The sequence below is a fragment of the Diabrotica undecimpunctata genome, chromosome 1 (genome assembly GCF_040954645.1).
Source record: "Diabrotica undecimpunctata isolate CICGRU chromosome 1, icDiaUnde3, whole genome shotgun sequence".
Lineage (NCBI taxonomy): Eukaryota > Metazoa > Arthropoda > Insecta > Coleoptera > Chrysomelidae > Diabrotica > Diabrotica undecimpunctata.
In genome coordinates, this window is record NC_092803.1 from 184288707 (window position 1) to 184315286 (window position 26580).

At 32.1% G+C, this 26580-nt stretch overlaps 1 protein-coding gene and 1 long non-coding RNA gene across 2 annotated transcripts in view; one reads left to right on the forward strand and one right to left on the reverse strand.

Annotated features, from left to right (window-relative positions):
* The window catches only part of LOC140441555 (uncharacterized), a 789370-nt gene that overhangs the window by 328392 nt on the left and 434398 nt on the right, over positions 1-26580 (forward strand). The window lies entirely within an intron of this gene.
* LOC140432682 (uncharacterized) lies at positions 22637-23450 on the reverse strand. The gene is made up of 2 exons (XR_011949829.1): positions 23421-23450; positions 22637-23112 (listed from the first exon to the last, which is right to left on the reverse strand). It is a non-coding gene; the product is annotated as an uncharacterized lncRNA (long non-coding RNA).

The window sequence follows — 26580 nt, forward strand, 5'->3', positions numbered from 1 at the left end:
CTAGTTGCTCTATATTTCCACCAAAAACACCGTTTTTATCGTCACAGATTGTCAAGGGCGAGTAGGCGGCGGCCATATTAGAAAGTGGCTTGTCACTATCTGCATAAAATATTTCACAGAAACACCACCGTGCAATATAATGATACGGTTCTTGTACTGCCATCTGTGATTTGATTGTGGAACTACTTACCCTGTGGCATTATATTTCTAAACAGATTACTGCAAATATCCAGAAAATGAAAATGAAAAGCAAATCAAAATAGAATTTGTGAAATTGTGTAGACACGATTTAAGTTAATACTTTTGTAAACCGCGACACAATATAAAAAATAATTATGCACAGACAACTGTAAACTTGCGAGAAATAATTGTATAATAATGTAACAATTGTACACAAGTAAATCTACTCGTGTAATTTCTTGATTACACGTAACGACTACAATGGCGAGAGAGTAAACTGTTACTAGGCCGAGACAGTGGTGAGGGCGAGAGATGGTTTATACGTATTGGGCACTTTTAGAATTTGGAAGCGAGTCACTTTAGTTTCGATTCACAAAAACAAGAAAAAAGTGTACTTATTATGGATCGTAAAGCTAACATTAAAAAATATATCAAGCGGCTTTTATCACTTCTTATACAAGAATTGACTGATATATAACGAACTCCATTGTGAACAAAGAACTTAATTTTGAAGTTCCCCATGAATTTAAAGCACTTCTTAGGATGGATGTAGAACGTTTCAATATGTTGTTGAAAGATAACTTCAATGATACAATGAGACAAGATACTGTAATGAGGGAAGCCATACCTGCAAGGATTAAACTGCAAGTAGCATTAACGTATTTGGCAACTGGGCTGAGCTATCGTTATCTACAAGCCTTTTATTGGATTTTTCGTACTTCAATATCACTACTTATACCAGAAGTAATAAATGCAATATCTACCTATTTGGAGAAATTTTTTAAGGTGAATAGCTTTTTCTATTAACTTTCTATAACAACAGATCTTTATAATTGAGCCTTTAATAGAGGAAAATCATACATTTCTAAATTTTTATATAAATTCACTCCATTGTCATATTAAAAGTTGTAAGCGTTGTTTAGAGCTAATATTATAATATTGTAGTGTCGGTCCCGAGTGATGTGATTTCTGAATTGGAACTAGATCTATGTTCATCAAAATTTGTAGTAGTGTTGTTTGAATCTGAAGGGGATGGTACCGGACTACTAAAATTTGGAATAAATAAAGGGGATCCGGTCCTTGTCCGATAGTCGTGTATCCCAATTTAGGCCAGAACGCTCTGAAGTTTGGCCTGGGCTAGCAAAGCATTCTCCGTATACCCTCAAAGGGCAAGCGTAAAGTATATACCCTCTGATATGTGCACAGTGAACAACGAGTGTTCTTTACAGATACTGAGTGGACTGGCGAGTATAAAAGGGGGGGGGACAAAGACTTGGCCTGGTAAAGACTACAAGTTCCGAGTTACTGTCTAGTCATCTGACTAGGTCGAGTGCTCTGCCGAGTACTCGGTAGTATGTTTATACCTAACGAGCACTCGGCCGAGAACCCTGTCTCTTCACAATACTCGTTATTGTGTAATCAATACTTAAGAGATACCTTTTCTTCTAGTGCCGTCTCCATCAGGTTTGCTACAATTTTGGTAGACTATGTGCAGATTAGTGATACTCCCAATAGTGTACGTCCATTAACACCTGTCTTATTACGTATTATAAAGAAATTAAAATGTTACCCACTTTATTGTAAATAAACTAAATGTGAATGTAAACCTACAGGATGTTCACTACGAGAATGAGAACCCATCAGTGGCGATAGTAAAGATCGGTCTATGAAGGATGAAGAACGTATTATGGAGCATAAGAATTAAGTAAGAGGAATGAAGTGTTTTATTAAAAGTGTTTTAACATAAGCTAAAACCAAAACTGCAGATGGAATTAAGAGGGAGATGACGAGAGAGGAAAAAAACATAAAAAATATCAAAAATTTAAGATATAGTGCTCCCGTTGGAGTAACAAATATAGATATCGTAACTAGTCCATCTCTAATCCCGATTCGACTTACGGTACATCATTACGTATAACAATTTTACACATGCTTTGACGTCATTACTCGTTATTTCTACGAGCAATGACGATCATTGTGCCAATCAGAAATTATCTGACGAAAACACAAAATACCAGGTAATAGAACTAAAATAAATATTTGCGCTGGGAGGCTTTTTAGGTCAAAGTAAATATTTTTGAAGCTTAAATTATGCCATTATATAAAAAAATACATGGAGTTATAATGAAATTCTATTATTTAAGAGCTTCATTATGTATACTGTGTTCAAATTTATACCTTTGATTGAAAAAAATATTCTTTTTCTTTTGTTTTATGGGACTGTGGTCTATTATTTTGTTGAAACACGTTTTTTTGTATTTTTAGATTGTAAACTATTTTTACGCATTTATGTACCCAAAAACCATTTATGCCCATAAAATTAATACACCGAATACAAAAACAGTCTCAATTATAACAATAAAAGTACCCTCAGAAAGTTGGAAGCCAATGTGTAACAATAAAACTTCAACCTTCTTTGGGAGCCAATTGTAAAGGCTTCGTCCAGCTCTCGTCGTACAGTCTCTCAAGTACGAGAACGAATTATCTCAAATGCAAATCTGAAAAATGAGCTTCTTCTTCTTCTTCTTCCTATATATAATCGATTCTGCTTGTTCATTAGCGGACTTATACCCCTATGAAAGGTTTTCACTCCATCTTTTGCACGTTCGTCCGATACTTCTCTCGATTGGTGACTTTTCACTTGCTATTTTGACGACGTGGGTCTGATTATATAATTATTCCATTTTTTTTTTCATCGAGTGTCCATTTGTTTATACACTTCTATTTCTGGTGGGCGAACGAAGACCAAAATATTTACTTGACTCTCAGACGGGCTAACTGGGAAACTATAGTATTGGGATAATCCCAAAACTATTTTACTTGCAGGTCAAGACCTCTACTTCACTCCCTGACAGGTATATGGGACTAAAATGAAACAATTCATCGCTGGGATGTTAATTCTCCTAACCTTGGATCTCAAGTTGCGTCGGCTCACTTAGCGGCGTCTATCAATGTAAATAAACAATTAGATTATCTTTACTCTACTCAAAGAGACACCTAATTGTTTTCCTTCGTAGGTTTTGAGACGCAATTCTTAAGTGTGTATTTTTCGAATATTTGTAAGGTGCAAATTAAAACCTCATACAGTGTGGAAGTTTTAAGCTACAAGCTTAAAAAATATGAGAGAGGCAATCTCTATTTGTTCTTGGGTATCCTACGTTAGGAACGAAGCATAAATACACTTTTTTTATTTCGTTATAGTAACTCCCATCTGCTTTCGAGCTTTTCGGGCGAATAGATATTCTCTATACATTCTTCTTCTATGGTATGGTAAACAATATATTGTACTGCGTCTCAATACGCAGTTAGGAATGTTTTATTTAAAATTACTGGCTTAGAATACTGTTGATATAACAATATAAAAATTGTCAATTGTATATTGTTTTGCTTTCTGTTTTTTGCGCGTTATTTATTAAATAAAAATAATCTTGTTCTATTATTATACATGTCAAAACATATTATCTTTTGGGAATTTTAGGAATCTCGTATAATATTACTGTAACGTTATAAATGTCACATCTTTATTAATTTATATTTAAATAATTATTTAATTTTAATTTCTTTATTAATTTATTACCTAATTCCTTTACTTTCAGTTTCGTTTTTACAATTTTTTCTTCAAAAAGTAGTTGGCGCCCTCTATCTTTCTTTTCTCTCTCTTTCTGTCCCATAGAATAAATATTCGCCCTCTCTCTTTGTTTCCCATCTCTTTCTTTTCGGTTGAATAAATATTCGCCCTCTCTCTTTCTGTCCGCTAGTAAATATTCTGTTCTATGTTGACAGAAAAACTAATTCCATTATAGGCATACATCCTACCTATGACATCTGTGCTTATTTCCTGTCAAATCACCTTTCGTAGTGGAATTATTCTTTTTTGTCAGTAATTGAAATTTATAAAAGAAGGTAGGAATTATTATAAGCTTCATTTTATGGTCTGCAGAATTCTCTTGGGGTGAGTACTTTCGTTGTAATCTATATTATATAATTCTGAAAGCATTTTCAATATTTATAACCCACGTTTTCAATTTTGTGCATGTAGGATTCTAAAAGAATTTAGCTAAGTTTAATATTAATTCTATTTCATTTTATCCTTGCCATTTGCTATTTGTTTAATTAAAATTTTGTACAATAATTGACAAGGAAATTAAACCCCCTTTGATGTTTCTTTAATTATTGGAGAATTTAGTGAAGATTTTACTGAATATTTTATGGAATATGTTTATGGGAATAATATGGAATAACTGCAGCTGTGAGTAGGGCCTACCCACATGCTCTGGAGGACCTAACCTCATAATCTGGAAGCCACATATGCAAGCAGCCCATCGATGCCACAAGTATCATGCAAATTTATTTAACTTAAAGTATTAGACAGGGTTGTTTTTACTATTTAAATATTATTTTTTATGTGTTAAATAAATATGATTAGTTAAATCATTGTTTTATTTGGTACCAGCTAAGGGTTCATTGTTTAATTCATAGTTTAAGACAAGACGAATTCACTAGTTTAAGACAAGACGAATTCACTAGTTTAAGACAAATCGAATTTACACTTGAAAGACTGAGCTAGGCGAAGCATAGACGATAAACTCCCATGGTTGATTGAGGTATTATTTTTATAATAGTATTTCAATTCTCTTTGGTAGTCTTATCATTACATCATATTTATTAATACATTCATTGCGTATTGTTATGGTTTATATTTTTTAGAAGTTACTTATTGAATAACAATAATATTGTTTTATATTATCACTCAATACTCAGTACTTTTTTCTACAATAATTTCTACTTACAAAAATTATATATACTATATATATATATATATATATATATATATATATATATATATATATATATATATATATATATATATATATATATATATATCCTAGCAGTAGAATTTGTTGCTTTTTAAATTTAAATTAGTAAACACCAGAATACTATGGCCATTAGATGTATAAAAACTCAAAACCAAAGACCAATAATACGTCCTTACATATTTTCCCATTCAATTTGTAGCGCAAAAAGATGCCATCAGATCTTCTATCGCTTCATACAAGTAACCGGTAGAAAAGCATCAATAACTTAACTTTTTATTTGTAATACTCAACCATATACATTTCCTGTAGCTTAAAGATTCAATGTATGTTTCTTTGATATTATCGATAACCAAGAAAGAGTTTACATCAAGTTTCCAAAACTTTTTCAACTCCCTCGTTCTCACTTTTCATACAAACAAGTTTTCTTGCTATTTATATTTTGTAAAGCACCTGGTAATTTTACAAATTAAAACCCGGAGGCAAACTCTCTAAAAATATTTCTCCAAGTCAGAAAGGCTTGTAATCAAGCATGCTTCTGAATATACTTCTAAATACTCTTAAATAAGTAAAATGTTAAAGAACATACCGATTGGAATACCAATTTGGAAAGTTCTCTACTCCAAACTTTTCGTTATAATGTTCAACTGAAAGTTATTTGCGTAGTTTTTGCCGTTTTTATTACTGTTTACGAGTTCGTCGGTTCTCTACTGACCGTTACGGACCAAAGTTTATTATTTATTTTTATACAACTTATAAATAGCCATATTTTGTTTTGGAGTTTTTTAAAGAGGGCTGCAAGTGGCGTTCGTTTTCAAGAGTTGATACAAAATTTGGATATTTAAAGCTTATTTTGTTGTTAGGGTAAAAATAGTATTTAAAAATATCTTTCCAATTTCTGGGCACATTTAAATATAGCTTATACCAAAGTATAAAGAAACGAGTTACAATAAAACTGTTATTATTAATAACATAATCCTGTGGCGCACCCAATGAGGGTTTTGGGGGTTAGAACCCCCCCTCAGGGCATATAAAGTAAAAAACATATAAAGAATAGTAGGAAAATATAACTTGTCTTTCACACACAATACAAAAAATCCAAAACGCTAATTGAATAATTAAATGACCACTTTAAATATGTAGACCACAATGATTATTGTATAAATACACAATAATTAATAATATTTTTCATTATATACAGATATAGATACCTAATATTATGCTTATGACAAAAGTAGACAGAACGAGTCTGTTGCGAGTAGCATGCGCCTACAGGACTGTATCTGTGGCGGCCTTGTGGACTATCATGGGTTGTGTTTCTCTGCATGTGTTCCTCAGCAGTAGAAAAGAGACATCTCTATGAGAGAAGAGAGCATTTGACCACACCAATAAACAAAAGAAGAAAGGGAAAGATCAATGGAAAGATGGCAAAAAGTGTGCAACAAGGAAGATGTTGCCCAGTGGACCAAGATGTTGATCCCGAGCCTAAGGGACTGGGTAGATTTTCTGTTTTAGGGCGTATCTTCATAGGTTCAGACAGATACAGATAAATGCCTATACTGCGAATATTCCGACATTGTTACTCACACAATGCTGGAATGTAATAGATGTACAGTGGAGAGAAGCAGAATGTATAAAGAAATAGGTATGAACCCTGTGACTGTAAGAGAGATGATCGTGAAGATGACGGGAAGTACGGAGGGATGGAATAGTGTCCACAATTGCATCCAAGCAGTCATTAAAAAGAAATTAGAAGAAAAGAAACACCAACCGGGCCAACTACAGAGATAAGATCTAATTACTATTTTATTGGGAATAAGCCGCAATTGAAGGTTAAAATAAGTTTATTGACGTTTGAATCTTTGATCTCTGATCTTGCACTGATAACTTGTTTATACTCCAACAATTAATAGAAAAAAGAATAGCGGTTAGTACCGAAGTACATCTAGCCTTCATCGACCTAGAAAAGGCGTATAATACAGTTTCAAGACTTATATTGTGGCAAGCTTTACAACAACTCGACATTATTCCATACCTTTTAGGAATAATCACAGAAGTATACAAGGGTAACACTACTTACCTACAAATCGGAAATAGACTATCAGAGCCAATAAAAGTAACTAAAGGACTAAAACAAGGATGCCGTATGTCACCCCTACTGTTTAATTTATATATTGAGGCAGCCCTCCAAAATTCGAAAAACCACTGCCTGAGAATGGAAATTCCCATAGGAAATGACGTACTGTTCTCCCTGAACTTTGCGGATGAACTAGTTGACCTAGCTTAAGATTCTTATGATCTAGAATTTATAATAAAGCGTCTATATAGATAATATGTAAAATGGGGGTTACAAGTCAGCATCAAAAAACAGAATATTTAGTTATCAATTCAGATGCAAGGTTTGAAGTGTTGATAGACAAGGACGTGGAAATCAAATAAGTAAAAAAATTTAAATATTTAGGTACACTCATGGCTAAGAATGGCTTGGGAGAAACCGAAATTAAACACCGAATTAATCATTGACGTAAAATTGTAGGATGTCTGAACTCCTTATGGTGGGATCGAAACATTTCCAAAAGGAACAAAAAGGGATAGGGCAAACCATAGTTGAATTAGTTCTTTGTTATGGCTCTAAAGTATAGACAATTAATGCAGACTTGAAGAGAAGATTGTTGACAGCTAAAATGGATTATTTGAGAAGAAGTGCTATAACATCAAGGCAGGAAAGGAAAACCAACGAATCTATAAGAAATAACAATAATGCTACAGAAACGGCCATTGACAGAATAGAAAGAAGAGGTTCAAAATGGAAGGCCCCTGCAAGAAGAAAAAGAGGTAGACCTCGACGCTCACGGAAGTAAGGAATTAGAAGATCGATGGAATCGAGAGGTTTGGAGGAGGTGAATGCCTTGGACCGGGAGGATTCGCGGAGGAGAATGGGAATCGCCAATAGCCGTCTCCAAAATGTATTGTATTTACAAGTTGGATTAATGTCAAACGTCACTAAACTTAAATTGCGGCTTATTCCCATTAAAATAGTAATTATTTTAAAATGGTACAAGAAAATAGCTTCAGCACAATAGATAAGATCTAGATAAGAGAAGGATTAGGAGATGGATAACAATCCACAAAGGATGTTGACGATACAATACAACACTTAACTGCGTCAATCCAGAAAGCATTAAACGGCTACAGGATTGCTGATATGAAACATTTTTTGGAAAACCTTTCCGTAAATGAAAATAAAGACTACTCACTACGAAAACTGACAAGGAAACCGAAATCCCAACAAAAATATAAAACTACCAAAAGAAAAGAAGATGGTAGCTGAGCTAGTAGTGATAAAAAAAAACCAAGCACTTTTGTCGAACATCTTATGTCTGTATTTCAACCTGGTCAGAAAGAAGCTCATGCAGATGCCGAAAAAACCATTTTAGACATATTCCATGTCACAGGAGTCCACTTATCAAAAAATAAAAATTTGTGAAATTACAGAAGGAATTGCAAAATTAAACAAAAATAAGCACCTAGTTATGATCTTATCACGGGTCTAATACTAAAAAATTTACCTGAGATGACCAACAGGCTTATCCTATATATTTTTAACGCTATTATAAAAATTATTTAAAAAAAAAAAAAAGAAAAAAAAAGAAAAAAAAAAAAGAGGTTAGTCTTTGTATGTGGGTATATTTTATTTTATAAAAACCCTTAAAAGGGCAACATTAAAAACACGAACGTTTTCGGAACAACCGTTCCATCATCAGGTTAAAATACAGGTTACCATGCCTGAGCCACCAAAATATTTGGGTAAAAACCCTTTAAAATGTAATGTGTTACCAAAGAGTGTACATGATGTTGATAATATTATATGATGTTTAATATTTTAATTAGATTTTACTTCAGGTAACATACACCCATGCTTAAGTGAGTTCCAGTGTCCGGAGAGTAAACCTCTTCAAACGGACTTCAGCTGGCAACTGCCAGCAAGTTTTTAGTTGAAAAACAGTCCAGACAAACAATAAAATGTGAAACAGATTAAATTGAGTGATGATATTAAAAAATATGTTGAAAGAGATAAAGAATAGTGGATATACAAGATAAAGACTAGATGATTAATACTCGACTTTGTCCAGAAATTTATAGGTTAAAGCCATATGAATCAAGCTTTATTCATCGTATACGATCTACCAAAATACATCATTCTGGGCCCTGATTCTATTTCATTTTAATGTCGAAATTTAAAAGCGACTACGCCATGACAGTCGCAATCGCTAGTGATTCTCATTCATTTCGATTTTAGTTAAAACTGGGGATATTTACTTTATGATTTTGACACTGCTGAAAATTTGGGTTGGCCCTCTTGTTTATTGGCTGCACGCTGCACTACGCTTGTTGAATGTTTGTTTTGTTTACGTTACGTGAACGTCTTTGTTTCTTGTTTGAGTTGTTAAATCATATAGTGGCCATTCTCAATTATATTTTGAATTAAAAGAAAATGGATGGAGAGGCTGTCGGTGATTGTGGCACTAAATTGCCAGTGGAGCAAAAGGAAATCATGGTGGCTTTTTTGGAGGACCATGCTGATTTTGCTAAGGGCAAACTCCTTGGCCGTGATGACAAGGAAAGAAAAAATGCGATGTGGGAGATCCTTAAGTTATAACCACTAAGATTTGACTTAGTGGTTATATTCTAATATATCTTTAAATTTACTGCAGCTTAGTAATATTTACCCTAAACATTTTGGGTATCCTAGAGGCATAAACACTTCTCCAAATATGGTTCTAATGGCGTTATCAAATAATTTGCAGCTTATTTATTAAGCCGGAATTGCTGCCTAAATTGAGCATCACTTAGTGAAAAAGGATTTTGAGTATCCCGTAACATTCTTCTTATCCTCCGTTGGAGCGTCGGATATCTATCCTCTCTAATTAATCCAAAACCAACAAATGTCCGTAAAACGCAGCCATATTAATACTTTTTGCCTCAGTTTTCCTTGCAAGAATCAAAACACAACACTGCCTAAACTGAACCTAAGTTCACTTCTCCCAGTCCAGCCAGTCAAGTCAGATTAATTTTGACTTGAAATAAAATTTCAACCACTTTCTTGAAGTTGAAATTAATTTCGATAAATCGAAAATTAGTGACGTCATTTGGTTAGTTCAGCAGAAATCCACAAGGCTCGCAAAGTCGCATTTCGACGTCACCATATTAATTTCGACATGTTTTGAGTCGAAATCTCAATTAGAATCAGGGCCCAAGTGATGTTAAAATCAATTACCTACTGAATAATCGAAAAAACAAAAACATTATAAGGTATTTTCACTTTGATAAACTCCCGTATATATGCTAAATAAACAGCAATTTGTGTGGCAGCTCCTCAGAATGTAGTCTGAATATTTTCTTTGAGTTGTTTTTATTCAAATCGCAATGGAGTACTTAAGCTGTCCGTAAAATGTGAAAAATATAAAGCTTTCAAACGAATTTTTATGGAGAGTCAATAAAATACGCCATGCTGAAAATTCCTGGCATTCATATGTTTATTGAAGGGTAGTCGAAGGGTAAATGTGGATCTTTATAAAGGCCAATCAAGTGATTGGTTTATTTAGTAACTTTCTAAATAACCCGAAATTTTTTTACATAAATTATTGTTCTTAGAAACTAAATCACTATAACAGTCCACTCTTCTGCGGAACCCCTTCTTAATTTTTAATCATTATATTTACAAATTTTGAACATATACATACATACATAAATATATAATATATATATATATATATATATATATATATATATATATATACAAAGGTATTACACAACGAATTGTCAGTATTGGTAATGTCAGTTATTAGTGAGGAGTTTTCCATCACAAATGAAAAATAGAAGATCCTAATGCAAAATAGAAGGCACTTCAAATACAATAATTATTCCAATTGAATAGTTAAAGTTAAGATAAAACCGACGAAACTGAAACTCCATGGATAAGAGACGAGATAATGGAAATAAAGGATAAAGGAAAATTACACAAAGATAAAAATGTGAACAAATACCAAAAAGCCACACAAAAAGCAATCAGAACAAAGATACGAGCAGCTAAAGATAAAAGATACAACGCTAAACGCTCAAAAAAATTTAAGACCTTGCAGGCATAAAACAATTAAACAATATTGATACCTTGGTTGGTACAAGCGGAAAGATAATACTCGAATTGAAAGGTAAACTAAACAGATGGAAGGGTAACATTGTAGAATTACTCGAAGTCGACTTGAGAGGGAATAATATATGATATAGAAAAAAAATGTATCTTTAATTAATTTAAACTACCAATATCTTAGTGGAAAAACAGCTTGCTGAGAAAATACACATAAAAAGAGATTTAAAGGTTACAAGGTTACATACTTTACTAATTATTGTTTAATTTATGTTTGTAAAAAATTCAAAATTCACCTGATGGAATAAGAATTGGAATAAGAGTCAACGGCAGACCAATTAATAATATTAAATATATCGATAACACTATACTAATTACAGATATTGTACAAGACTTACTGGGACCCCCGGATCATGAACTAGATGCAATGGAGTAAAGTGGACTAATACTAAACTTTAACAAGGCAACAAGACAAAACAGCAGGGGTATTAGTGAAAAATACAGAATTCTTAAAAACGTATTTGATTAATGTGTTCCGACAGTAATAATCTACAGTACAGAAACTCTGTCCCTAGCAAAAAATAATGCCCTAAAACTAAGAATATAACAAAGAAGGATGAAACGTTCAATGATAGGAGTAACAAAAAAGGACAAGATCTACAACACTACAAATGTTGTAAAAAGACCTTGTAGATTAAGATCGAGATGAGCTGAAAAAACAAAAAACAAACTTCTGTCTAGTTCCCAGCAGTAAAGAGATTTAGAAGATCCAGCCTTCTAAGTTTTCTCAGCAGTGGTGTCGCCATGAGATTGTTCGCAAGTGAATTTGGATGAGATGATTAACTACAAAGTAGTTTTTACACTGAGTGACGGGTGCTTCTTTAGCAGTTTCAACCTTGTAGTTATTGTAGGTATGGATTACTGGCAGTTCCCCAGATTTGAATCCCGTACGTCCATACCGGTCGTAGTATTGTCTTGACTATATACAGAATAAGTTTGGTTTTGTGTTTGGTTTGCTTTCTAATAAAAATATTTTAATTTTTTTGCAATCCCATGATTTTCCGACACTGTTTGCTTTGTGATTGGTTTATTGGCAATACACAAGCCAAACCCACGGGATGTAAACGTTTAAAATTAAATGTTACGTTCGTTGGAATCATCGGTATATGTGGGATCAAGACATCCTTTTCTTTGTATTTTTTCTTGATGATCGTTGCCGTAATGATATTATTCGTTAACCTTTTCACAACTCTGTCTCATTCCATTGCACAGTTGAGGTTATGTAAAATTACTCAGCATAATGACAACTGATCCTACTTTGAATATTAAATTGTTAGAAGGGAATTCAAACAATTCCAATGAATTCAAAAACTCTGGAGAAAACAACTTTCCTGGAAGAAAATTCCGAGTAGTATATTCAACCAAATATACATATAAAATTTTATAAAAAACAGTCAAGCCGTTTCAAAGTATGGCAACTAACTTTATGACACTAATACGGCTATTAAAAAATAGAATTTGATGAGGGAAGGGTAAAAATGTATTGTTTTGTAACATGCAGAAAATTCCTTAAAAATTATCTATTATTCAAGTATAAAAATTTTCTAGTCCGCCCCTGGCCCGAGTATAAATATTGCCCTGTTTCTCTGTTTGTATTGTGATGTAAAGAAAATAATTACAAATTCCAGTCATAACTACGACGAAAATATGGTTTTATTTATTTGTACGCTTAGTTCCACAATTTTAAAAACTGAAAGTGATTCAAGGTCAATTCAAGCAGACGGTATGTAGTTTGAAGAAGCCGGCAAAATTTGTTAGAAAAGTGATTTTTACTCAAAGGAATGTGTCTACTTAAATAAGGGTAATCACTGGTTGTTATTGTATGCTGTCTCTCGTATGAGATTTTTGTAACACGGCGATTACAACAAATTTGGAAAATACCCACGTGTTCCAGTTTATTTTCGAAGCCAAGTGTTTAGTACCACTTTAACCTTATTTTTGTTTGTCCCCGGTCGTCGTTCCAGACTATAGATGCAGTTTTTTTGATCGTGTGTCAGAGATTTCCAGTCCAGTTCCTACCCCCAGAAATTTTAGTAAGTCCAGTTTACAACTCAAGTGCATTTTAGTGAAACTCTTAGTGAAACTCAGGTAACTTTTTTCAAAGTAAAAATAGACATTTGTTATAATAATTTGCTTTCATAACAATTTAAATTGTAATAATTAATATTGTGAATCTTGCGAGAAGAAGGAAGGTAAAAGCACATTATCGGCATTATATACCTTGTGTTATTTAAGTTATTTTACAATTCCTGATAAAATTTTAAGTAGATCGATGCAGTTTTAAATAAATAACATAAATCTTTAATTTCTCAGAACACTTATGGAACAAACGCATTAAATTTTTTAAGGCCTAACTTGAAAAACCGGTAACTCCAGGCAAAATTTGAATACTCGATGACATCTTCGCCTGGAACACGGCGACTTTTAAGATCGCTGATTTGAAATCTGGATATACTCTGGATCTGGGTCAAGTTTCGATCAGGGAATAAGTGAAATGCTGGAAACGTCAGAGGGACCATTGTTTATGCGAAAGTGAGTGATTTCCCAATGAAAACGCTTGTCTTATGGAGTGACTGATGGAAAAGTTGAGTTAGAAATAATATAGTAGAGTAACCAACTAAATTGTTCGCATATTTAAAGCCTTAATCGATGTTTTAGTGGAGGCTTTGTTGATCGAATACATTTAAACTTTTATTTAGAAAACAGTTTTGGCATCATTAAGTTTTTATTTTAAATATTTTAAAAACTATTTAATCCCAATAAATATAAAGAAATGGTAATATTTATTTAATTATTGTGCATTTATTTTATAATAGATACATTATAAACCTAGCACCATTTTGTAATATACAAATAGCTACCTAAGACTATTGCAGCTCGTTACTGTGTTGTTACATCTTATAACTCTTAACAAACATCTTAAATAAGTGGCGCGAAATGAGTTGGTCTACATTATTCTACAAATACTCATCTCACCTGAAATCTATTTCACGAGAAGAGGCGAAATACAGAGTATAACAAAAAGACAGCACGTTAAAAAGATCACGTATTTGTCCTGAACAGGGACACTACCACAATTATTGTCGAAATGAAACATACTAAAAGTAGAATTTCACTATTTGGGAGAGTGATACATCGTTTAACCGCTGAATATCCTCAAATTAAAATGTACACAGCAGTCCTCGAAAACTACCCGTTTTCTCAATTGCAATTTGCCTTTTCTCATAAGAAATTACACAATATATAAGTAGTATATTTATTTGTGCGTCTCTATAGAAAAACCGACCAGGAGTTGTCGTACAGTGTAGCCAATTCTTGTTCACAAGTATTAATTATGGTCATACAAAACCTGTATTCTTCCACGCAGCGATTATTATCGTCATAAAAATACCAAAAAACATGATTTTTTCAATAGTAAAAATTAAGCAGAAAATTGTAATTAAATAAATTTTATTTATATGTTCCGTTACATATTTAAATTTATAAAATAAGAATCGATATTTTAAAACAATATTTTTCAATCGTTTGGGAACTTTGGAATTAGCCACGGAACTCTGTTTGAATTCCGAATTTAAAAAGCAAGAAAAAGGTTAAACTAGAGGTAGGAAAAGCATTGTTTTGGATGAGGAGACAAGGAATATTATACGTCGAAAAATTTATTCATTTTATTTTCGGAGTGAAATTCCAACACTGAAAAATATTTATCAAGAGCTCGAAAACGATGACTCCTTACCCAAGATATCTCGTAAAGTATTAATCAGGACCATGCGCGAAATGAACTTTCGATATGTAAAACTCAACAGAAACAGTATGCTATCAGAAAAAAATAAAATTATTGTGTGGAGAAGAAAATATTTAAAAGAAATACGCAAAATTCTCAGCAGTGGACGCAAAATATGTTATTTGGATGAAACCTGGATTAACGAAGGTCATACAGTTGGAAAAGTTTGGCAAAATTTAAATGTCAAAAGTAAACGCGAAGCATTTCTAGGAGTCTCATCTACAGGATCAAAAGCTCCATCAGGAAAGGGACGGCGTTTAATCATCACCCATATAGGAAGTGATACAGGGTTTCTTAATGATGGTTTTTTTTCAATTTGAGTCAAAAAAACAGGTGATTATGAAAGAAATTGAAAGGGAGGATTCAAGAATGGCTTACAGAAACGGCGATTGCATACGAAGAATCAATGCTCAAAATTTAGCTACTTGACATTGCACGGTTAAGGAAAAGTGAATATCTTAAATATGCTGTAGACAAAACTGCAAATGATTATGGAGTCAAAGTTCTGCGTCTACCACCTTATCATTGCGAACTTAATCCCATTGAACTTATCTGGACGCAAGTGAAAGCAGAAGTAGCACGCAATAACAAAACGTTCAAATTAAACGAAATTAAGAAACTTTTTATTCAAGCAATCCTTCATGTAACTCCAGAGAAATGGGCTAAATGTATAGGCCACATAATTGAAAAAGGACATCGTATGTGGGAACTTGACACTCATGTCGAAGTTTTACTAGAGCCAATTATAATTACACCAGGTGGTGAAGATAATGACAGCGATAGCAGCACTGCATCTTCAGATTTAGACAGCGAATAATATTTTCTAATAGTTTAATAAGAACATTAGCATGAAAAAACCAAACACAAAAAAAACGAGAAGAACATAGTAAGTGTGTATAGTGTTTGTGAAATACAATGTTTTGTTACATCAAACATTATTTTTATTCTGTTTTTATAGAATTTTATTTTGTTTTATAGGATTTTATTTTGTTTTGTTTTATACTGTTTAAGTGTTTTGTTCATTTTATTTAATAAGACAATATGGCTCTTGGCGAACACCCATTTAAAAAAAGTAACGCGTCACAAGACATACCTCTTGGGTGGTGTGGAAACTGTCTTAAATTTTGTTTTAAAAAAATTTCATTGTGTAACTCTTTAAGGACGGGTCACGTCAAAAGACGTTTTAGCGTAACTTCTGAGACAGCCAGTTGGTATCAGTAAACTTTCTGCAAAATTACTTGTTTTTTATAGCTTTTTGTTTATGGCATTCTGTATTTTTAGGGGAATGTAGGGAATGAGCCACAAAATATTTATTCATATGTTTATTTATTGACGTTTCGATCTCTATATCCAGAGACCGTTTTTAATTATACAAATGATAGTAATATTTATTTTCTATGGCTTTTCGCTTGTCGTTCTGTATTTTTAGAAATAAAATGTTGAGAATAAGATACAATATATTTATTCAAATGTTTAATTTACGGACGTTTTGATCTCTATAAAGAGACCGTTTTCAAACATACAAATGACAGATATACTTATTTTTCTATAGCTTCTTGTTTGTGGCATTCTGTATTTTTAGGGAGAAGGTTGGAAATAAGCCAGAATAAATCTATTTACATGTTTAATACACTGACGTTTCGATCTCTATTCCGTTTTTAAAGATAAAAAAAAAGAAAATAAACAATATAAGATTATAAAAATATATAATAATAAACAAATAAAATAAATATAACTATCATTTATATCTTTGAAAGCGGTCTTTGGATATAGATATCGAAACGCCAGTAAAAACTTGTAAATAAATATATTGTGGCCTATTTCGAACATTAATATTTGAAAAATAAAATATAATTAACGTTAAAATAAAAGTAAGTGTTCGTCACTGGATTTTCATACGTCTTTCCGCATTTCTGCGCATTTAAACGATGAATCACTCTCTCAAATAGTGAAATTATACCATAAAAGAAAGTCTTACTATCTGAAGGGCTCACAATTGGGCCCTACCCCGAACTACCATAACCATAACCATAACCTACTGAAAGGCCTTATATCTAAGGATACTCAAGATATCATACGCGTTTACTTAAACATTCTGTTTAATTGGTAGAAAATGGTAAAAAGTCACTCTTAAGTTTCCACTATATTCCATATTTTATTCATTCTAAATGACACTACTTTTTTTATTATTGAGTGAACCATTAAAAACATAAATTGTTTGACAGTCTCTATTTGAACAGAGGATAGTATGATCTGTTTAATTGCATTTACAAAACTGATTGAGTACAGAATCAATTACATAACAGTTATAAAAATACTAATTAGCTTTTAACCCAAACACCTATTCCTAAACTAAACGTTCCTATTCCTAACAATTTTGTTCGAATCTGAACTTACAATACAATACGACAATATGAATAACTGGACAGTTTGAAAAATATTTTTGCAAAAGTTCTTATTTTTTGCCAATGTCATAACATATAATTTACCTACAATAATTACTCTTCATCAATGCTTATTACACGATATAAATAATTTACTATCTAAAAGTTAAAGTTTATTTGGATCTAAATAAATCTAAGAATCCTACAAAAATGATAATCCATTCCCAAATATTCTAGACTGATTTGATCGTGTTGGATTTTTTATTATTTTATTTTAGATTTGAGCTTAGTATGTTGGTAGTAGTAATTAGTGAATTAATAAGTCATTTAGTGTATTTATAGTGTGTTAAGTTTAGTTATTAATAATAGTTATTTAACAATATGGCTTCTAAAAAGATAGGAACAAAAGGGCTGGGATTAAATAGCCAAGCAAAGGCAATAATTTATAACGTTATGTACTACATTTATGCAACAAAAGGCGGCACATTTCGAAGCAACTCAAAACCTGTTAAATTGTCAATGACATTACTTTATACTACTTGCTTGAAACAGAAAATCACCGTCTTTATCAATCATCATCTGTATATCCGCTTATACGTATTTCACCCTAATAGTGATCATCAGAGACGGATATTCACAGACGCTCTGAACGTGAAAATAAATCTTTCCTGTCTTGGGAAGCAACTCTAACATGGCTTCGTATGGACGCAAATAGCGACATCTGATAATAAATCCGTAAACTAACTTTTCGAAACCAAATTCAGATTTATGCTTTAATATGTGCCTTCTAAGAATTGCAAGGCAAAACAGACGTTGATAAAGATGTTATTACAGACATGGGGAATCGAAAATTGCATTCCACAACATATCTCCTCAACTAAGCAAAAATCTTTAGCGAATTGGTTTCTAGTACTCATAAAGAGTATACCGAAATAAAAGGAAAAAGACAGTTAAGATTTTATTTCACGTATAGTGCGTCTGTATATCCGCTTATACGTATTTCACTCTAATAGGGATCATCAGAGACGGCTATTAACAGACGCTCTGAACGTGAAAATAAATCTTTCCTGTTTTGGGAAGCAACTCTAACATGGCTTCGTATTGACGCAAATAGCGACTATTATTATCAGATAAGACCATGGAAAACCCGGTATTTCCCTAGTCCTTCAGACTGTCAAAAACTTTGTGAAAAATACTTTTATCATACCAGACCTCTATGAATAGATAATACGAAAAATTTATTCCTAAAGTTTAGTCTCGTCGATGCTGTAGGTATCGAAAAAAAATTTTCCTCTTAGAAGTGAGAGAATTAAATCTGGATATTACTAATAATTTTCAGCTGTAAGTTTAGGTGGCAGCCTAAATCAATTTTTTAAAATCCGAAATTTTGGCAAATTATTATAAAAACTGTTGTATCCAAACACTAACTTATGATTTGCTTAATATTAATATAATATTAATATTCCGAAAAATCTCATAGAAAACGTAAAAAATGGATCTGAATGATTATCTTTATAAAACCATGAAGAAAACTGTACATTCTTGATGTTCATTTTTGCGATATACTCTAGCATACCAAGTTACCTAGGGTTCGATAGCACGCAGAGAGTCCCATCAGAGCATGTTCCTTTTGATATCTGCACTAAATGAATTTTTCCCTTAATGGGAGTAAAAGGCGTATGTCTTAAATATAATTAGTACAATATAATAATCAGCAATGTATCATAAAACTGAATCTACCTAATTGCAGTGTACTTTCATATCTGCATGAATAAGATATATATATATATATATATATATATATATATATATATATATTGTATCATAAAACTGAATCTACCTACTTGCAGTGTACTTTCATATCTGCATGAATAAGTATATATATATATATATATATATATATATATATATATATATATATATATATATATATATATATATATATATATATATATATATATATATATATATATATATATATATATATATATTTTGAGCTTCGTAATTCAATTTCTCCCCAAAGTTATCAAGTGTATACTTTCCGACGAAAAATAATTTCTGGTCTACGATAAATCAAAGGAAAACTGTTGTTGATGGAACATCGTCAGGAGTTAGGATTTCCCATTTCTCGTCAAAAGACCAGTAAATCCGGTAAAATCCTTCAAGATGTGGTGAGCTGTCAGCAAACAATAATTTAGTTCTAGCTTGCCCAACAGGGATTCCAAACTTAATTAACAAGAAAATTCAGTGCAGTCTATTATACCATTGTGTTTGGAGTCTCCGGTTGCGGCGTACGGTGAAAATCAAGCGACAGAAAATAGAACTATGTTGGTTGTAGAGTTTAAAATTTTCTTCTAGAGATCTTTAAAATATTGTAATATTTTTGGAAAAAGCTGAGTATATTATTTCACAGATGATCTAGATAAGTTATGATAATATTAAATTTTTCAAAACTTTCTACATCGAAGAATTTCGCCTTACATAGAAGGATTAACAATTAACTTACACTACCTGAAGTAAGATATTTATAATAACTGAAGGCGTTTTTAAACTGAGAAACTCCGGATAGACTTCAAAAACGTGTATGGTGAGTGCAAAACTAATGTTAAGTTCATCTCCTTAATCACTACAAGCTAACGTAAGATGGCTTATAATATACAGTGATGAGTGTCTTACCACCCGGCAAAATAGCGGAAAGGATAGAAGACAGATTAAGTTGTGAGATAGTATGAGATAAGGCTAGTTATTAGACGTGTCTATTTGACTTCAGTCATAATTATACGGATGACCTCGAAAATATTTTATTTTAATAATTTCTGATGTTAGAATAAATGATTAAATATATTAAGATATATTATAGTAAAAAACATTAATTAGTAGCGATTTTAAATTATAAATCTTTAAGTTTATTAAATAATAAAAATAACTCAACTGAAATATTTGACTAAACTAAATAGGTATGTTCAGTCCGAAAACAATTGTTGTATGTGGAGTTGGCGTAATAGTTAGAGACATTGTCTATTGATAAGAAGACTGGGGTTCAATTCACACCAAGGGTAAAATTTTTGTTTTACTCAATCAAAAATAATAGAAAATATGATACATATTAGGTAACAAGTTTTCGAAAAACTCATTATTTACAATTTATTCTTATTCCAATGTTATAAAATAGAAATACAGTCGATCCGCCGGATCTTTGCACATCGTCATCATTCTTATTATAGGAAATAAATCAAAACATGTGAGTCAAACGTATGTCGGCTATAAGAATTATTATAAAAATTAGAAAATGGCTAATATTACAATTGACGTTTTTATACTTCTCTTTTATTTCATTTATTGCATTTAGAAAACTGGATAAGTATACATTTATGAACGTGATTTTTCAATTTTTGGAAACCTATAGGTTGTCCAATAACATCTACAGTAAATAAATATTTAAACCATAGTAATAAGAAATTAAAGTATTTTTATTGAATATAAGCAAATATATGGTACTAACATATCGTCAGATGATGTTCCTGTTGTTGGTAAATATCGGTTTAGATTTAAGAAGGTTACAAAAAAGAATAGTAACAAAAATGTGATATGAGAAGACTAAAATGTGAGTAAACAAAAGAGACGTTTTTAAAGATTAGATAAGAACATCTAATAGAAAAAAGAGAAAAAGAACAGTCAGATGAATGACAAGATACTGCAACTCATGGAAAAAAGAAAAAAATCAAAGAACAACACAAGAATGTGCAACAATATTCACAGACAAATAAGAACACAAATACGAAAGGCCCAAGAAAATTGGTTAAAATCACAGTGTGAAGAAATATTTATTGAAAGAAAAACACGATACGTTTAAAATGCATAAACAAGCAGCTGGTCTTTAGAAATTAAATACAACTAACAAACTGCGAGATCAACAGAGAAACATCATCACAGATAAAAATCAAGAAATTTGCATATGGACCAAGTTTATCAAAGAACTCTGATGATAGTAGATCCCAACAACCTCCATCCCACATATGTAATGACCACTTACAAATCACATCAAATGAAGTGGAAAAGGCAATATTACAACCAAAAGATGGCAAAGCTCCTGGACCTGACAATGCACATGCTGATCATAAAACTATTTAACACCAACGGTACTCAACTCCTAATAAAAATATTTAATGAACCAAGAACATGGCTGAAGTCACGCCGACGTTTATTGCTGTACCAAAGAAAACAAAATCCGTATCCTGCAGTGATTTGCCGACCATCAGCTTAATGAACCATCTTTTAAAGTTATTTCTAAAAATCATACATCAAAGAATATATAGACTGTGCGAAGAAAAATTCAGCCGTAGTACAAAGTTTAGTTTTCGGAATGCAGTGGGTACGAGAGAGGCTCTCTTTAGCATAAAAAGGCTATTTCAACGATGTAGAGATGTGAACTGCAATACATATGCATGCTTCATTGATTACCATAAAGCATTCAGGTTAATGAACAGAAAGAGTAAAAATTGGGACCATTCCTTAGAAATTAAATGTAGGATAGAGAAAGCCAAATCTACATTTCAAAAATGGCTAAGCTATTCAAATGTCATGATTTATTCACACCCATAAAAATCAGGTTACTACCATGTTATATCTTTCGTATACTATTGTACGGAGTTGAGTCGTGGACTTTCACAGACACTACCTGCAGGAACATTGAGGCTTTCGAAATGTGGCTTTATCGTCGAATCCTGAAGATATCTTATACCGGTCACGTTACTAATCAGGACGTTTTATTAAGAATGGAAAAAGAAAAACAGCTGATAACCACAATAAAAACAGCCAAAATAGAATACCTTGGTCACATCATTAGCAACAACGAAATATATGAATTGCTGCAACTAATTTTACAGGAAAAAGTAGATGGAAAACGAGGCTCAGGAAGGCGAAGGATTTCCTGGCTGAAGAATCTATGTATGTGGTTCAACACAACAAATATTTTCAGACCAGCAGTGTGCAAAGTACAAATTGTCATGATAGTCGCCAATATCCGAAACGGGTAGACACTACAAGAAGATCTAAAAAACTGAATATAAATCTACTCCAGTGCTCCATCATCTTGATAATTTTGTTTATTCAGTGTTAAATATGGTTTTCAGACTTAAGTAATCACTTTGTTTTAAAAAATGGTCATACAAAAATTAACACAACGAACTTCAAATAAAGAAATCTATGCATAATAAATTAAAAAATAGAAAACTTGAGCTGGGTAAAAAAGAATTTATTATAACAATAATATAATTTAAATATTTATTGAAGCCTCATACACTATACAGCCATGTAGCCAATCATAAATTTAAGAATTCTTCACTGTCAGAATCTGAGCCACTCATATTACCAGTGTCTATTATGATTGGTTTAATGTTAGTGTCAACCATATTTTTTTCTCGGATATACCACTTTGTAATAATTTCATGAGTATGTTTCACACATTTTTCCCAAATTTCTGTGTTACATTGGTTTAGTGCCTCTTTCCACATATTTATAACAGCATTATCAGAATGTCCATCTCTACCAAGATTCTTATTGTAATATGACTTGCAGTTTGCCCAAATTAATTCAATAGCGTTGAATTCACAGTGATAAGGAGGTAGTCTCAACACTTCATGGCCGTGTTCTTTTAGTAGTTCATGCTAACAGATGTTTTGCCAATAAATGCAACTTCTTTATCCCTTAATTCATTACTTATACTTTGCAGAGTAACATGTTTCTCTAAAAAAAAAAAGAACAGATAAGTACAGAATAAACCACACTGTTATAACTAGTTCAATGAAAAAGAAGTAATACTTTGATTTTATAAAACTATAAATTATTTTAAATTAAAAAACTCACAAGAAAATTGACTTAATATCCATTAATGTATTCAGCAGAAATTTTCTTAAACTACTCTCAACAATCTTTTTTACAACATACATTTATATAAAGTATTGATTAAAAAGTACCTTCTGGTTATCATGGTACATGATACCATTATCTTATGGTATATCAAATTCAGATTGAAGAAATTTTTAACTACTTACTTTGTTGGTACATGTCGTATACTGTTTTAGGCACTGCCATTTTTGATCCCTCAGACAGATCAGTTGTTTTGTTTTTCGGACGAGGTCTACTTTTGCCTGGCTTTGAAAGAATGTGATTATTTTCTTTCCTTTTAATAATTGTACATACTGTTCGTCGTTATATTTTTAATGCAGCAGCTACTCTCTTAAATAAAGAATTGTTTAATGATTTTCATAAACGAACATACATTTCAATATGTTACCTGTTGAACAGACGAAAATGGCTCCAAAGGCCCTCCATTTACTTTTTCTAATTCGAAATACTCCAACACATTCAACACAAGTTGCTAAGCTTGAGAAGTTAAAGGCTTGCCAGGCATACTCTAAAAATAAAAACCTTTAAAAATATTTCATATTGTCCGTTGACGTAGTTTTAGCTATATTTAAATAATTAATGTCAATTTAGAGGTTAAAAAAATTTATTATTCGTTATTAGCTAATACATGAATTCTTACCTTAATAAATTGAACACGAAGGTAAGGGTTAGCCGTTATAACAACTGTTTGTTAAAAATATGTATATTTAAAGTATGAAAAAGGATTGATTATTTAAATCAAACGAAAATAATTTATAAAAATATTACACTCTGTCAAAACAAAATTTCCAATTGTCATGTCAATTGTCAGTAGACGAATCAATCAGCGATCATTGTTCTATGGCTGTCTTTGTTCAATGCATGGTGTTGTGTATGGACAGGCAGTTTAAGTTAATAGTTTTAGTTTCTGTGAGTAGGAAAGAGACGTAACATAAAAAATAATTCGTGAATAATGTCATACTTGTGCAAAGATCCGGCGGACCGACTGTACAAAATATTTCAAATTCAATTCCAGTTTTACAGTCTTCAGTTGTGAATGGAAAATAATCCATTGAAGACTGTTTAATGTCAAATCCATCACTAAATTCTCAGTGTTAATATTAATTCCTCTGTACAGGTAATGATTTTCAAAACAATTGACGACATTGGAATGGGTGTGCGCGAACAGCTACCTGCTTTATAGCTAACCAAATCATCAAGCCTTCAAGTTATCAAATAATAACACATCGAGAAGTGTTTTTTACGGTAAACAGAAACTTTTTATTGAAAAAACAATTCGTGAAAAGGATTTTAACGGTCGAGGAAAAAGTGCAAATTGTTGTCTGGCATGTGAATGGATTATCAGACAACATGATTAGACAACAGTTTGTAAATATGTTTCCAAATAAGCCGGCTCCAGCACGATCAACAATTCAGTCTATTATACGTAATTTTTTTACTTATAAATCCGTGTTCGATCCAAGAGGAGTTCGCAGACGAAGGGAGGTAAATCCAGATTTGGAACTAAGGGACACTTTGATTTGTGCAAGTATTGAGCACAATCCTACCCAATCAACATCTCGTCTCGGAGAACAATGTGGAATTCCAAGATTTAGAGTAGGTGAAATTTTGTAAAGACATCGATACCGTCCCTAATAACTTCATAAATAAAACTAACGAACAATTCCCTGGGGATCAATATAGACGTTTGGAATTTTGTCAAACTGCAATGGAAATGTCACATTAAGATGAACATTTTTTAGAGAACGTTTTGTTCACCGATGAATGTACGTTTTCATTGCATGGCCGTCACAATTCAATCAATGCTAGGTATTGATCTCGAGGAAATCCTCGTCAGATTTATGTCGCTCGTACCCAGCGTCTTCGAAAAGTAAATGTTTGGGGAGGCATAATAGGGAATCATGTCATTGGTCTATTTTTTATAGACGGTATGTTGACTGGGCGGAAATACTTGGAACTTCTGCAAAATGAAATTGTCCCAGCCCTTTGTAATTTACCAATACCTTTCGATTCCATATGGTTTCAACACGATGGTTGTCCTGCACATAATTCTCGCATCGTCAGTGAATATTTTTTGATTTTTGTAGAATTTTTACTTATTTAAACATTCTTTAAAAGGTTTTACTTTATTTTCGAAAGTACGACGATACTGTTTTGTCAATAAGTTTTTTTGTTTTAACTTTAGTTTTTGTATAGTTTTGTTTAGTGATTCAAAGCAAAACGATCTTTGCATAATTTCAAATTATTAAAAAAGAAAAAAGAAAACCACATGTGGGTTTTGAACTCTAATCGTCTGCGATGTCTGTAAGGCAATGTCGAATTCTTACTACTAATCCACGAAGGATTTATAATTATTCCGTGACAAGAGTGTATGAAACTCCAAAAATCATAGTAGAAATTATTCTTGGTTAATAATTTAAAACTTTAGATTAAATAATCACTATTAATTAAATTATTTTATTCACATTTTTGCTTTATTGTGGTCAATCAGTTTTTACTTTATGCGAAATTAAAAAATGGAAATACGTCACACATTCGACGTTACTCATAATAATTATGACCGAGGTGATTTAGCTCGAATCTAACGTCTAAAGGTGTGAGACGATCGATAGTGGTAATGTAATGTAATATAAATTATAGGTTTTTCCGATTATTTCTCACCTCTACGAGTTTCATCTCTTTTTATTTCACAAGGTAACTGTGTTTTCTATCTCTTACGTTAAAAAGCCGGGTGGTAAGACACTCATCACTGTATATAGTAGATACTATCGTATTCAGTACTACACAAAAACCGAAAAGACTGAAAAATATTGTACACTTTTTAGACTGGACACTTCATATGTAGTAAACTGTAGTAAACTTTTGTAGATAATTTTATCTCATGGTTTTCTAGATTATTGGAGAGGACGGAGATTTCTGCATACATGAACCCTTATTCGCCTAAATTAAATTTTCTTGATTTAAGAGTTTGGGATATTTAAAATCGTTCGGGTGTATCATTGTTGAGTTTTAATTTATTTAATATATCTTCAAAATTGCAATATAAAAGGCTGTAATATAATTCCCAATTGTAACGAAAACGCCGTCTAACGCAACTCTGTCATCGCTTTTTAATAGCTTACTCTCTGTGTACTCGCACTTGCACTGACAACCTATTACTACCATCGATGAGCGCTGGAAATGGAACACTAGTAGAGCATACAAACTACCGTGGCGCGCCACGAGAACTAAGTATCATTGATTCCGCAAAAACTTCTACCCTGGTCTCTGTCTTCTGATCAGAACCTACGGCCTTTTCCCGTTGGG